Below are 14109 nucleotides of genomic sequence, written 5' to 3' on the forward strand. Positions count from 1 at the left end.
AGTGGCTTCAAAACCCAGCTCTGCTGCCAACAAGCTATGTGACCTTGGGCAGCTGGCTTAGCCTCTGAGCCTGGTCTCCTCCTCTGGCTCAGCTCCCAGAATTCACTCCTGAAAGACTAAGTCTCTCTCAGCCTCTCTAGGATTAGAAGGGGAAGGCAAACGAGAATAAGGTCTCTCCTGATGAAGAGGTTCCCCGGGCCAGAAAGGTGTTCAGGAGAACAGCAGGGGTGTCTGATCTCAGAGGCAAGGAGAGGGGACAAGAAGGGAATGGGGGCAACACACGCAATGGTGAGACGTCTCCCAGATGCCGGGCCAGTTGTTGGAAGGACTCACACAAAGCTGGTCTAACCGTTGCTCCCCTTTCACTCTGTGAAGATGCCCTGCCCACAGCCCTGGGTGCCCGGCTACATTGCCCTCTGCCCCTCCTGTGCTGAGTGAGGCCCTGCCCTGCCCGGCACCACACCCCGAATCCAGACCATTCAGACACTGAGAAAAGACTGACTTGAACGGGGATCATGGGATGGGCTGTGCGAACCTCCCCCCAGGCAGCGTGGGCTGTAAAGCCCAATAATTGGAAAGAATCAGGTCAGTTGTACCAGGGTGATGATGGAGAAGAGGAGGGAGCTGCCCCCTCAGGAGATTAAAGAAAGGACCAGAGGCTGGACCCCAGAACAGCTGTGCATGCAGGGACTTTCACATTCAGTAACGGGGGTGGACCCATCAGGGGCACAGAGCTGGTGAGTGGGGCAGGGACAGAAGGAGCCTGGTTCAGTGTGCTGGGCATCCCCTGACCGTCCACATTTATTACAGCTCCGACTGGTAAGTAAGGAAATACGAGAGGCACTGGGAGGGAAGGAGAGGCTTCCCCAAGCAAACAGAGGCTCAAATGCCCCTGGAACCCACCCCAGCAGCCAACAAAGACAGACAGGGGCACAGATTCAGCCTTTAGTGGTAACTGTCAAGTGCAGGGAGCTGACTGTAGTCCTGAAAGTGTTTGTCCCTCAGGTGGGAGTTGGCAGCAGTAATAGAAAGGCCCGTCTTGCAGAAACCAGCCTGTGCCTGCTTCCTGCGTGACCACCAGGACCCTCCTACGTGGGCTTCCCAAAGGGTGAGGACGAAGAAGGCAAGGATGAAGGATGGTGCCCTGGAAACTCTCAGGGGCCTGGGGCGACATGCAAATCCTAGGCAAATAGAAATCCTGCTAAGGGAGAAGGTCGTGGTTTCTTTACTTGGAAGAAACAAGAGGGTTTTTTCCTCAGTGACCACGAATTCCTTCAACCATAAACTCCCAAGGGGCCATGCAGAAGACATGTCCCAGCCCTCATGCCATCTGCTTCCCTTTTGTGAATCCTGAAAGTAATATGACTGCTCGCGGGGGTCTCAGCTGTTTCAGACTACATTCCAGGTGGGAACAACCACAGAAAGGTCAGGAGAGAGCAGTAAGAGAAAGGAGCCTGGGGTGACACTCACTCACCTGGGAGCTGCAGGGGCCAGAAGAAGAAATCCTTCAGAGGCTACGCTGTCAGGGAGACTCACTGACAAAGATCTCTGCACCTTATGTCCTGGGACGGGCAGTTGGGCCAGATTCCAGGACAACACCTGTGACCCTCATGTGAGCTGGAGCTGACGCACACACCCCCCGGCGTAGCCCAACAGCATCTCAGTGGGGACCACTGTCAAGCGTAAGGCCATCTCCCACCCACTCCCTCTTCTCCACCCAGGACAAGTCCTCTGAACAGGGGGAGGTGTAGGTAACAACTGGGGGAGCTGGAAGGGGTAGAGAGTAAGGGCTAACTGTGCAAGCTTGTTTCCATCTCTACACGTACGCAGTTCCGCCGTCTGGAGTGGAGACCCAAAAATGTAGAAACAGACCAGGGCCTTCAGGTGTTGAAGATCTGGTGCTCAGAGGGGATGAGGGTTGCAGGCGGGGAGTCACTGACCCTATGCGACTCACAAAGGGCCAGGACAGCCCAGGGAAAGAGTGACAGCAGCTTCCTTGTGGCACTCCCCTGGATCCTCATGGCATGGGTTCCAGCCCCTGCACAGGTCCATCAGACAAGACCTGGCTCCCTCTCCAAGGAAGGCAGCCTGGAATGAGGAGAAATGGGGTTCTGCTGAGGGCCTAGGCTGAGGACATGGGCTGGTGTGCATTGCACTTCTTTTTCAATGCATTTGTTGTTCCATCTTGTCTGAATTGGGGCCCTTGAGTCACAGTCCACATTGTGGGTCATGGAACGCACCTCAGTGTAACCCTTGCCTCCCCACCCCCGTGTAGGACCAGCAAGGAGGGCCAGGGTTTTGTTTTTTGTGTGTGTGGTTTTTTTTTTTTTTTTTTGCAGTATGCGGGCCTCTCACTGTTGTGGCCTCTCCCGTTGTGGAGCACAGGCTCCAGACGCGCAGGCTCAGCGGCCATGGCTCACGGGCCCAGCCGCTCCGCGGCATGTGGGATCTTCCCGGACCGGGGCACGAACCCGCGTCCCCTGCATCGGCAGGCGGACTCTCAACCACTGCGCCACCAGGGAAGCCCAGGGCCAGGGGTTGTAATCTCACAAGTTCTCTGACATTCTGGAGAGGATTCCTGGAGGTGAGTCCAAACCTCCTGAACAAATAGCTCCAAGGCGTAAAGTGAATCAATGATGCTTTATTTGATTTCAGTTTGTTTGGAATCTGGCTCTGTGTGTTTCTCTCTGTGTGTGTATAAATAAAAATATGAAAATCTGGGGTCTTCAGATCAAGTATGAAGCTCTGGCTTTGTATTTAAGAGGTAGACATGATAGACCTTGAGGGGCTGACATGACAGCCTTGAAGTACTCAGAGATCCTTGAGGAAACTCCTAGCCATCTTTGTCTCTTCAGCAGTCCCCTGTCTGACACCAAGCGCTCACCACAGTCTTGAGTTTCAGTGGCCCTGCAACTTTTGAACTCACTCTCTGCTCAAAAATGGTGATACTGGGCTTCCCTGGTGGCGCAGAGGTTGAGAGTCCGCCTGCTGATGCAGGGGACACAGGTTCGTGCCCCGGCCCAGGAAGATCCCACATGTTGCGGAGCGGCTAGGCCTGTGAGCCTGCGCGTCCGGAGCCTGTGCTCCGCAACGGGAGAGGCCACAACAGTGAGAGGCCCGCGTACAGCAAAAAAAAAAAAAAAAATGGTGATACTGTTCTATAACATAAGGTTCCCCTAAAGACTCCATACCCTCGACTTTGAACAAAAGGAGAAAAAAGTTCAGGTTTTCTAGTTGACACTTGGAGAGGTCCCTCCCACTCCAATTTGTACTCAGCCCAGAAATCTGTATGACTTTGAACAGATGCCTTCTCCACTGAGTCCATACTCAGACCATCATGAGAAGAGTGGACACATAAAGAGTCGGGGTCTCAGGAAGCACTGGGACATCAAGGGAATTCCTGTCCTGCACACAGTAGGTGTTCAGTAAAGATTAGCAGAAAACATAAGACCGAGGTCAAGAAGTGACCCCCACTCTCCTCCACTGGAGTGTTGGGGGAGGGGATCTGGACCAGGGGACCCAGAGGTTGGCAGAGGATGGACGGTGGTGACTCTAAAGGAGGGGACAGAGGGAGGACCACAGAGAGAGGTTTCTGGTGAGAGAGAGACTAGATGTCCCCAAGGAAGGGTCTGGGCCCTGCCTGTCCCTTAGACACCTCTCCTTGTTTGTCCATCCTGTGTCTAACCCTGGGAACCCAGGTCACTTGATAAGCCCCAGAAAGACACATTAGCCCCTCACTTCTGTGGATGAAGGGATGACCTCACTTCCCTCTTCAAATCCCTCCTCAGGTCACCCCACTCACCCCTTCTCCTCTGTGAGGTCACCTGACTCTTCCTCTCGTAGGCATACACCCACTGCTGCCCAAGGCATCGGTCCCAATCACTGGGCCTGCGTAAACTTTTCAACTTTTATTTTCAGGAAAATATAATCAATGGAATGGTTTCAAGACAAAACAAAAACTGGTTTCTGTGTCCTCTGTCAGGACCCCTGTTGAGGACAGCCCTTTCCAGCCAAGGTCTGCTGAGTTGGCACCTAGGCTGCTGTGTCAGGCTGGTGGTCACCCTCCACACACACCCCTGTCTACAGGTGTCTTTGGAGGGGAGGGACCTTTACCTCCCCCAGACCACTTTTATCCCATGGGAGGGGGAGACTGGCCAGGGCCAAGGCACACCCAGAAGAGGTGGACAGGGGCAGAGGGTGGGGGGCCGAGACCCTGCCAGCTGCTCACACCCTCCCCAAAGGTGTGGATTTTTCACAGCTGCATGTGGAACATGAGGCACTGAGAGGCCACTCAAGGAACAGGACACAGACGTGAGCTATTGACCCCTGTTCTTCAACCACAAAACTTGTTCCTTTCTTCCTAATATCCCCAGAATCCTAAGTAATGTCCCAAGAGAAGCCTGAGGAGAAGGTGGGGACTGAGGTGGAATGGATGTCCCTGGTGACATGAGAACCCCTCTCTCCACTTTATTTCCCTCCCTCTGATGCATCCCCTCCCCACAGAGTCCCCAACTCCCCCCTACCATGCACTCCCAGTCTTTGGTTATAAAAAACAAGGAACGTCACTCATCATCCAGTTCTACAAGGATTAAGTCATTAGTCACTACATTGCTGACCTACAATATACCTTGAAAGGAATTCAGAACAAAGATCAGGATGAGGAACTCTGCTCTGGGAAAATAGCAAACAGGCCCTTACATAGAAATATTTCTGGAGAAAGTCTTTTTTACCCTGGAATCTTGCATCTTTCCGTACTTCAGAAAGCACTAAAATCATTAACTGAGTTATCTGTTCCTTGCAACTAGGAGTAACCTTCTACCTAGATGTATGCCTGATTGCACAACCCCTCAACCAAAATCACATAGTTGCTGGTTTCTCCTTCTGCCTCTTCGGGGCAGGTCCTCAGAGGTATCTGAGAGACTCTACCCTGGGCCATAGTACGCAGGAAGACATTAAATCAACTCAACTCACAGCTCTTACATTGTGGGTTTTTTTTTTCAAGTTGATGGTTTCAGGGCCTTAGCAGGCCTTGGGGATCTCCAGTAGATCATGGAATCAATCAGGAAGGTGGGCAAGTAGCTCATGGGGAGAGAGATGTCCATGCCATCATAGCCAGGTGAGTATTGGATCTGGGGGTGGCAGGCGTCAGGGCATGATCCATGCAGTCCCACGTGAGGAGATGTTCTCAGATCATCTTGGCTTCAGTATTTCAATTGACTTCATGACTATCCAGAAGGAGACGCCATACAAATAGATCCTTACTTCCCAGCCCTCCCACTTTTAGATCAACTTCAGGAAGAAGTTTCTAAAAAATTCTTGGTCTTGCCAAATCATGTTACAAATCATTCAAGCTGTGTGTGCCACCTCTTACCCCAGGGTCACACTCCAGACTAAAGCCCCTCTTGCTCTGTACCTGAGAGTATGCGCACCGCAGAAACTGAAGGTCTCTACAAACACTAGAAATAGACGCATCTGAAAATCAACTTGCCGTGAGTACGGGTATCTTCCATTTTGGGCTTCAGTTTTCTCTCCAGATAACACGGGGTTCCGATGAGACACTGGTCCCCAGGTCTACCAAGCCTGGATACTTTCCTTATGTTACAAGTTGACCACACGAGACCGTGGGGATGGAGCTCTTGTTCCCATTGTGTGGGTGAGTCAGAGCCCCGAGGATGGACCTGAGACTGGAAGAGGTGCTAATGATGGACCCAGGCTTCCAGACAAGAGTTTGCTTCACTCCCCAAGGTCCACAGCTCACTCATCTAAGGCCAGGAATGTCTCCCCATAGAGTACCTTGACCTCTGGGATGGCCCGATCCTATGCAGCAGGGAAACTTCAAGAAAGCACCTCAGGCCTGGACATAGCGATCTTGACCAGGCTTGATCATAATTATTTTCACCCCAAAGTAGAGAGCTCTCCCCTGCAAGGGAGACAGGGAGAGGGGCAAGGACTTCAGAGGTCTTGCAAAACAAAACACAAAAATGCACCAAAAAACAAAGTCACCAAATTAAACTGTGTTGGGTAACTGGAAACCTCTGGAGAGTTGTAAAGTATAGAATCCAGGAGAAGAAATGTTATGATGATGGTATTACTTCTGTGTAAAATTTGAATATATTTCCAAACATTTTACAAACTTATAATTCTTAGCACTAAATCCTACCAATTATGAGGCAAGGTACCACTTAAGTGCTATCTCCTCTTCTTCCCCTCACCTCTAATCAAACACCAAACTAAGCACAATTTACCTTTCCCATACTCCTCAGTCCCTTCTCTCCCCTCTTCCACCCGGGTAGCCCCCTGGACATCGTTCCTCTAAGGAACATCACCTTGCCTGTGGACACAGCTCCACACAATTAAAAGCACCCTCTCCCTGCAGCCCGTGGAGTCTCTCCCACAGATATGATTAAGTGGCTCCCTGGATAAATGGCTTCATGGGGTACACTCCCCACAGAGATCCCAGAACCTAAATACCGCAGCAGTTGAGCACATGGAAGGGCTGCACAGACAAATAATATCAGGTCCAATTCTGCCTCCAACACTTGGTGACTGTGGACCCTCATGCAAGGCAGGAATATGTTGATTCAAACTCCTTAGGCCTCGCACCCACCTGGACACCCAAAAGATAAAAGGGTGCTTCCCAGTGAAAGATCTACACAGAGCAGGAGAGAGGGGCCTGGAAGGAAGGGCCTCTAATTCTCTGGTAATAGGAAACCCCTGTAAAAGGCTTCCCCAGGGCACAGAAGCAGGAGGACAGAGGAAGTGCATCCATCCCAGGCCAATAACTGAGGGGGTCTGAGAAGGCCTCAGCACTGTACTTGGACATGGAGAAGCTCCCACCAAAGAGAGACACCCGGCCCAACACTGGAGATATTGACGTCACGGCCCCTCGCCTTCCGCACTAGGGGCAGCAGACTCAGGGTCACCTCGATCACCCCCAACAGGTTCACGTCCAGTATCTTCATGAAGTTCTGTTTGGTCAGCCACTCATTGGGTGCGGTGGGCATGGAGATGTCGGCTTTATTCACCAGGCCCCAGACTCCTGGGAACTGTGAGGGCGAGAGGGCAACACTGTGCTGGGCCCATAAGTGAGGACCCAGCTGTGGTTCCAAGTCACCTTCCACCCAGTGAGGACTTTAGGAGAGAGGCTGCAGGGGGAACGGCTGGAACAGAGACCAACATGCTGCCTGCGGGTTTGGGGAGACCAGACCCTGTAAGCGGTTGGAGGACAGAAGGTGCGCCACCCTCCTGACTCAATCTTCACGCCCAGCCCACTGCCTGGTGACAAGGGGCAAGCACCCCAGATTGGATGAAGGCAGGGACTGAGGCTGAAGAAATCTAGTGGGTCCATAGTCTGGAACTCGGAGGGTGAAGTTTTGTGTTTTCACAGTCCATGTTGTCCTTCCAGACGTTATCAATATTCACCTATATTTTCAGATTTTCTGACAGCTGCAGGACTGAGTGCCCAACAGCTACACACAGATAGACCATGAGGAAGGGAGGGGAAGAGAGGATTAAAAGACAATGGATAAAAGACAAAAACAAAAAGATGAGTAATATCTGGGTGGAGATTGGCTGGGTAGAACAGACCTGAAATCCCAGGTTTGGGAGAATGTGTTGACAGGCCTGGTATTGACCTCTAGGGCCTGGCTTTGAAATACCCGCATCAATACTGAGCAATGTTCCAGCAGGAATCTGGGGAATTCCATGGGGTAGGCTTTCAGGGGAAGGCAGGGCTGCCACTATTAACCACCCTCCCCCAAATCGGAATTTACACTTTGTCCCAGAAAAACCCACCCTCTCCTCCCACCCAAGGAGGCCACTCTGGCCCTAAGCCCCTCTATTCACAGGTCACCCAGCTTCCTGGAAACCTCTCCGCAAGACTCAGAGACGTGTACCAAGAATTTAAAGACGTAACCAACTAACAGAACTCACAGCAGAAAAGCAGGGTCAGGGGAGTTGGGTGCAGGGTGTTGGAATTATTAATACACAGAGTTAGTCCCTCCCTTACTCTGTACCAAGTCTACCCTTGTAGGAATGTATATTCTCCCACCGTATTTGACACCAAAGACCCAATCAACATACAGGGTTATATTATTGTACAACATGAGATATGTAGCCAATATTTTGTAATAACTGTAAATGGAATGTAACCTTTAAAAATTGTAAAAAGAATTTTTTAAGGCAAAAACAAACAAACCAAAAAACCAAACAAACAAACAAAAATATGCATGGTTATAGACTAGAAAATTTGGTAAATAAATTTTATCAAGACGTCATTTACGTTCAACACAATGAATAAAATCTAGGAAACCATTACATATTATATCATGATGTACTGCCTTAGTAAGTAATGTTATTCTAAAGGATACAATATTCCATTATTAAAAATTATGTCTTTGAAATTTTTCTATTATATTGTAAAATTTATTAACTTCTTTTAATAAGTATCAAGATACCACTATATGCAAAATATAATACCATGTATGTCAAAATATTATCAGTACTTATCTCTGGGTGGTGAGATTTTGGGTGAGTTTGGTTTTCATCCCTGTACTTTTTCGTTTCCACAATGATCATGTTTTATATTTATACTAAGATAAAAGAAATTAATGTTCTTTCCCTCACCAATAAAAAAAAGACAGAACTGTAGTAAACAAAAACAAAAAAACAAAAAGAAAAGAGAAGGTGACCCCACAGTAGTTTTCTGACCTTCCTTAGACAAGTCCTGACAGCTCAGTGTCGACATCTGAAAAATGCGTGACATTTAAACACAAGTTGGATGACTAGGGGTCACCAGCAAGAACATGATCAAGTGCTGAGAACTCAGCTCAGCTCCAGCGCCGCACCCCAGCCCTCCATGCAGCCTTCCAGCCAGAGTGCCCATCTCCACCCCTCCTCCAGAATCTGCACCCTGATCCCCCTGGTCACTCAGCATCAAGGAACCCAGACCTCCTACTGACAGTGGAGGGGACACCAGACAGGAAGTCTGCAAGGACACATTCTCACCAGGGAAAACTCTCCCCCAGGCTGCAGAGCCTCAAGGTTGAGAGGTGGGTGTGGGATGGAAGAGGCTTGGCTGGTAAGCTGGGTGAGGAGAAGAACACAGGGAGGACTTCAAGTCCTGGAAAACACCTTGGGAATCTCCCCAGGCAGCTGTCATGGGGTCTCCACTTCACAGAGAGGAATCAGATTGAGAAATATGGGTGGTACCTCTGTCCCTCGCATGTTCCTTTACCCACTTGGTGGCTGCAGTGATGCTCTCAGTCTTGGCGACGTCCAGGATCACTGTCTCCAGCCTGTCTGACGTCTGGCCCTTCAGCTGCTCCGCCCCCTGCACCATCAGACATGCATCCAGGACCCTCAAGCCTCGCAGGTCCAGCTGCCTGGCCAGTGGGTTCCCGAAGCCCGAGTCACAGCCCGTGATGAAGACGAACTTGTCCTGGAGGAGGCTCACCACCTGCCTCTCCCGGTACCAGCGCAGGAGGTAGTACAGGCCCACGAGGACCGCCAGGTACAGCCACATGGCTTTGCAGGGGACAGACACAGGCAGGCTGGGGTGAAACTCGAGTCTGGCTAGTGTCGAGACAGGAGGACTTAGAACACACACAATGTTGGTTGGCCAACCAGCCTCCAGGCTCTCTGGCATGGAGTCCTCAGGATTTTCCTGTTCACCCTCTTTAGTGACTATTATTGATTCTGGCCTCAATTTGCATGTTTATTTTTAGTACACTTAATTCATTTCTAATAGACATCATTGCATTTCCAAAACAATGCCTTGAGGATGAGAATACTTTTTTTTCCCAGCCACCTTTTCCTGGTTCCCCACTCCTCCCTGTTTCCTCCTGCCCACCTCTCCTCTCCCTCACCACCCCCCCGCACACACATTGGAACACTTATATCTCAGGTCTCATGGTTAAGGGCTGATTTCTTTACTTTTTCTGCTCAAGGGTGGGACCCGGGTCTTCCTGACCTACTGGAGATTCTTACATAGGGAATAAACATGGAATCAAGACACAAGTGGCTTCAAAACCCAGCTCTGCTGCCAACAAGCTATGTGACCTTGGGCAGCTGGCTTAGCCTCTGAGCCTGGTCTCCTCCTCTGGCTCAGCTCCCAGAATTCACTCCTGAAAGACTAAGTCCCTCTCAGCCTCTCTAGGATTAGAAGGGGAAGGCAAACGAGAATAAGGTCTCTCCTGGTGAAGAGGTTCCCTGGGCCAGAAAGGTGTTCAGGAGAACAGCGGGGGTGTCTGATCTCAGAGGCAAGGAGAGGGGACAAGAAGGGAATGGGGGCAACACACACAATGGTGAGACGTCTCCCAGATGCCGGGCCAGTTGTTGGAAGGACTCACACAAAGCTGGTCTAACAGTTGCTCCCCTTTCACTCTGTGAAGATGCCCTGCCCACAGCCCTGGGTGCCCGGCTACATTGCCCTCTGCCCCTCCTGTGCTGAGTGAGGCCCTGCCCTGCCCGGCACCACACCCCGAATCCAGACCATTCAGACACTGAGAAAAGACTGACTTGAACGGGGATCATGGGATGGGCTGTGCGAACCTCCCCCCAGGCAGCGTGGGCTGTAAAGCCCAATAATTGGAAAGGTGTTAGTTCGGTTTGTATCAGGGTTATGATGGAGAGGAGGAGGGAGCTGCCCCCTCAGGAGACTAAGGAAAGGACCAGAGGCTGGACCCCAGAACAGCTGTGCATGCAGGGGCTTTCATGGTGTGGTGGTGAATACCATTTGTTAAAGGGGGTAGAATTATGATGAGTGGGGTGCCTACCCACTGGCACCCTTGTGGCCTCTGATGGACTGGGCTCCAGTCCCTGCTCAGGTCACCAACTGGACCTGCCTCGCCCCCCAGGAGAAAAAAACTGGGATGGGGTTGAGGCATGCTGAGGCTCCGAGGGACTTTGAGGAGGAGGACACCTTTGTCACTGCGGTTCTCCCTCCAGTGCGACCGGCTCCTGAAGGGAGCTACAGGAAGCAGCAGTGGTTTGTGTCCTTCAGGAGGTGCTAGCAGAAACCAGAGTCCTAATCAGTCCACTCTTCCCTGACTCTCTGGAGGGGACTCCCGGAGGTGGGCCCAACCCTCTTGAATACCTTTCCCCACGGGGATACAAAATGGCTCAATAGTCATTGTCTGGGGGAAGAGAAACGGCACGATGTTGGCTGGCCAACCTGCCTCCAGGCTCTCTGGCACGGAGTCCTCAAGATTTTCCTGTTCACCCTCTTTAGTGACTTCTGAATTTAGTGAAATCCAGAAGTTCCAGGTTAAGCCTGAAGCAATGGTTTCATGTTAATGAAGCCACACGGACTGTGCTGTGTGTGCTGAATTCTAGAGAATTGCTGCCTCAGATTCCCCCGAGGGCAAGGGCTGAGTCTCATCTTCTTGTATTTCCAGGACCTGGCAGTGCCTAGCATCTGACAGAGATGAATGAATGATCACCGCAACATCCTTTTCCCCTGCATTTCTTTTTTTTTTTTTTTTTTTTTTTTTTGCGGTACGCGGGCCTCTCACTGCTGTGGCCTCTCCCGTTGCAGAGCACGGGCTCCAGACGCGCAGGCTCAGCGGCCATGGCTCACGGGCCCAGCCGCGGCATGTGGGATCTTCCCGGACCGGTGCACGAACCCGTGTCCCCTGCATCGGCAGGCGGACTCTCAACCGCTGCGCCACCAGGGAAGCCCTCTTTTTTTTTTTTAAATAAATTTATTTTTATTTATTTATTTTTGGCTGCATTGGGTCTTCGTTGCTGTGTGCGGGCTTTCTCTAGTTGTGGCGAGGGGGTTGCCCAGCAGTTGTGGCGCACGGGCTTAGCTGCTCCAACAGCATGTGGGATATTCCCGGGCCAGGGCTCGAACCCGTGTCCCCCCGCATTGGCAAGCAGATTCTTAACCACTGCGCCACCAGGGAAGTCCCTCCCCTGCATTTCTTACCTTGTCTGACAAGATGAAATTCCCTGAAGCTTCCGTCTCCCGCATCTTTATAATGGGGGAGGGGAATCCAGATGACTTCAGTGAGTCCTCTCTGCTCCAGCTCTCCAGGAGTCTAAGAATCCATATGTTGTCATCAAAATAGTGAAACTTTAGGAAGTTGGGCCCTCAGGAAGCACCGGAAAATTCAAGGGGAATTTCTGTGCAGCACACATTAGGTGCTCAAGATGAGTCAGTAGAAACAATAAATCTGCAATCAGAAAGGGAATGTTAGCACATCTACGGAGACCCGGGGAAGGTGCTTCGGGTCAGGAGGTGGGGGAATCTGAGTGAGGAACAGAAGAAAGGGGAGGTATGGAAAAGTGAAGGGGTGGGGCGGAATACTGAGGCCTTCCAGGAGGCTGCTGGGTGGGGCCGATTTTCCCTGGGGTAATGGTACCCAGGGACCTTCCAGTCTCTCTCAGTCTCTCCAAGCTTCCTCTTCCTCAGACTAATGTGCACATCCCCACACACACTTTCCCAAGAGGGAAACCATGAGAGGAAACAGTTGTCCTTCATCTTGTGGAAGGATAAGGGCTGGGAGAAAAGGCAACTCATCTTCCCTTTCTCAAGCGCTTCCCTAGATCATCCCACACATCTCTCAGCCTCCATAAAGGGGGCTTCTCCCCCAACCAAGAAATATCCCAGAACTCCCAGGGCTCAGTCCGCTTCATGGAAGTGTTGGTCCTACCCCATTTTCTCATCCTAGCCCCTATCCATGAGAAGCCCTTCTACTAGGGTGGTCATTTTTAACCTTTTGGATATCATGGACCCCTTTTCTTTTTAATACATTTATTTATTTGTTTTTATTTTTGGCTGTGTTGAGTCTTCGTTGCTGCGCATGGGCTTTCTCTAGTTGAGGCGAGCGGGGGCTACTCTTCGTTGCTGTGCTCAGGCTTCTCATTGTCATGGCTTTTCTTGTTGCCGAGCATGGGCTCTAGAGCGCAGGCTCAGTAGTTGTGGCGCACGGGCTTAGTTGCTCCGCGGCATGTGGGATCTTCCCGGGCCAGGGATCGAACCCGTGTCCCCTGCATTGGCGGGTGGACTCTTAACCACTGCGCCACCAGGGAAGCCCCGTCATGGACCCCTTTGAGCACCCAAGGAAGGCTCGAAGCCCCATAAAAATGACAACACAACAGGCAGGATTTTGTACCTAATTTTCGGTGAGTTCACAGACCACCTAAAGCCATTAGGTGCCAGCATCCAGGTCAAGAATCCCTGCAGTAAGAGTTTACTGAACTACTAGCAGAGAGACTCAGGCGAGTTGTTGAATCTCTCTGTGCCTCAGTCTCCTTGTCTACAATAGAACCCACACCTCATTGAGTTTTTGCCAGGATTAAATGAGGTGATACTTGGAAAGCACATTGCAGTCATGCCTGGCAAATGTAACTGTAATAGCTGTGAGCTCTCACTGTTACTCCATCTCTTCTGTGGTGATTCATAGTGGCATTTGTGGTTCTTGACCTTCTGTGTAAGAAACAGAATGTCAGATACTAAATAAAAGAGGAAGCTGGTGTTGATCCAGTTCAGAGAGAAAAAAAAATGGTTAGTGTCGGTGGGACTAGGGAGAGGATCTCGAGGTCAATTCCACAAAAAAGGGATTTCTCCCTCCTCATCTCCAAGAAGCAGAACACGGGGCATGTTTATGCCAAGCACTTTACATATACAATGTCATGTATCTCACACAGTAATCCTGCAAGGAGGCACCATTATCCTCATTTTACATATAAAGAAAGTGAGGCTCAGGAAGATAAAGCGACTTGCCCAAAGTCACACAGCTACCAAGTGGTGGGACAAGGTGTCAAAGGCAGGTCTGGTCCCCAAGCTAGTGTTCTCTCTACTGTCTCCGGGATGAGTGAGGGAGCAGGGGAGAGCCGAGCAGAGCAAGGATAGGGTCACTGGGCCACATCCATCTTTGGGGAGCCTGGGGAGCTCCCTGTCTGGTGTTCCTGGGTAGACAAGGCTGCGTCCCTGGTGTGGGGCAAAGCCATGGCAGGAGGTCAGAGCAACTTCCGAGGCTGGACTTGTCTTCTGCACTCAGTGAGCTTCTGGAAGCTCAGGCTGGGGAAGGAAGGACAATGGTTGTCAAACTCCTCAGCCTTGACCTGTCCACAGTCCACCTGCCCTCGCACACAAAGTAGGGT

The 14109-nt window shown here is 51.0% G+C and overlaps 1 pseudogene; it reads right to left on the reverse strand.

The window, feature by feature from the left end:
• Window positions 1-6649: 6649 nt before the first annotated feature.
• LOC137202684 (retinol dehydrogenase 16-like) lies at window positions 6650-9530 on the reverse strand (annotated as a pseudogene).
• Window positions 9531-14109: the final 4579 nt, after the last annotated feature.

The sequence above is a fragment of the Pseudorca crassidens genome, chromosome 11 (assembly GCF_039906515.1).
Source record: "Pseudorca crassidens isolate mPseCra1 chromosome 11, mPseCra1.hap1, whole genome shotgun sequence".
Taxonomy (NCBI): domain Eukaryota; kingdom Metazoa; phylum Chordata; class Mammalia; order Artiodactyla; family Delphinidae; genus Pseudorca; species Pseudorca crassidens.